The sequence below is a fragment of the Nannospalax galili genome, unplaced genomic scaffold (genome assembly GCF_000622305.1).
Source record: "Nannospalax galili isolate Female #2095 unplaced genomic scaffold, S.galili_v1.0 scaffold571, whole genome shotgun sequence".
In the NCBI taxonomy this organism is placed as follows: Eukaryota; Metazoa; Chordata; class Mammalia; order Rodentia; family Spalacidae; genus Nannospalax; species Nannospalax galili.
Window position 1 is genome coordinate 11,914 of NW_008330297.1, and position 1,737 is coordinate 13,650.

A 1,737-nucleotide genomic window follows, 5' to 3' on the forward strand; every position below is an offset into this window, starting at 1 on the left:
GTAACGGAGTATTTCTCACTCTAAAAAGGGCAAAGGGGAGGAGAGCCACCCAGTCTGCGCCAGTCTCTAAGGTCAATTTAGTTAAGGTCTCTTTTAGAGTTCTATTCATTCTCTTTACCTGTCCTGAACTCTGAGGTCTATAAGCATGATGTAGTTTCTAATCAATCCCCAGAACTGTGGCCAGACTCTGACTTACCTTGGACACAAAAGCCAGTCCATTATCTGACCCTATCATCTGTGGAAAGCCGTACCTGGGGAGGATGTCTTCCAATAGTTTCTTTGCCACCATTTGAGCCGTTTCATGTTTAGTAGGGAAGGCTTTAGTCCATCCTGAAAAAGTACCTACAAAGACTAGCAAATAACAGTATCCATGCCTGTCAGGTTTTACCCCAGTGAAATCTGTTTCCCAATAGGCTCCAGGTTTTCTCCCTCGAAGTCTGATTTCTGAGTTTCTAATATTTGGCACTGCATTAGTGAGTTAGCAAGCTTACAGCCATTGACAATGTCTTTAATCTTTAAATTGGGATCCTTGATTTTTACTTCGGCATGTCGAATTAAGTCCTGCATCCTCTTGATGCCCATGTGGGAAGAATGGTGTGTTTTTGCCAACATTTGTTTTCGTAATTTTTCCGGGAGGATCAGCTTCCCTTCTGCTGACCTCCACCATCTTTCCAGGCATTGGGTCCTCGACAGTTCCTTTATCCATTTCAGGTCCTCCCCAGTGTATTTGGGCTTTTCGGGGAAGTTTGGGTCACCTGGGTCAATTAGTGTGGTGACTGAGACTGGGTTAATTTGGAGGGCAGCTGGTTTAGCTGCCTGATTTACTCGATTGTTTCCTTAAGAAATTGGATCGTCCCCTTTTTGATGACCTGGGCAGTGGATAGATGCCAATTTCTTTGGCAACCAGAGAGCCCTCAGCGGTGTTAGGATTTCTTCTTTATTTTTGACAGCCTTTCCCTCTGCCATTAATAAGCCCCATTCCAATATATTGCCCCATGAACATGTGCAGTGGCAAAGGCATATCGGCTGTCAGTATACACATTAAGCTTTTTGTCCTTTCCCAATACCAGTGCCTTAGTTAGGGCAATAAGTTCAGCCTTTTGGGCCGAAGTGCCAGTGGGCAGAGGCTCTCCCCAAATGATGCTGGTTAATGATACTACAGCCACCCCTGCATACCTCTTGCCATCCTGGAGAAAGCTGCTCCTGTCAGTGAACGAGATTACTTCAGCATCAGATAACGGGGTATCTCTCAAATCTGATTGGGTACCATGGACATGAGCCAGGATTCTGGCACAGTCATGCAGGGGGGCATCCAAGTCTGGGTCCGGCAAGAGCATGGCTGGATTCAGGGCAACTGGGACCTGGAAGGTGATTCTAGCAGGATTAAGAAGTAATGCCTGATAATGAGTTATATGGGCATTACAGCCATCTGTCCAGGGGCTGCTCTAAAACTCTTTCAGTTGCATGTGGTGTGGTGATGGTCAAGTTCTGGCCCAAAGTCAGTTTGTCAGCATCTTTTACCAGTACTGCTATGGCAGCAATAATGCAGAGACATGGGGGCCAGCCTACATCCACTGGGCCCAGTTTTTTAGACAAATAGGCTACAGGACAGCACCATGGACCAATCGGTTGGGTCAAAACTCAAACAAATGGAATGGTTTAGTCACATCAGGTAGCCTGAGGGCAGGGCCAGACAATAGGGCCAGTTTTAATGCCTCAAATGATTGTTGGTGAGCT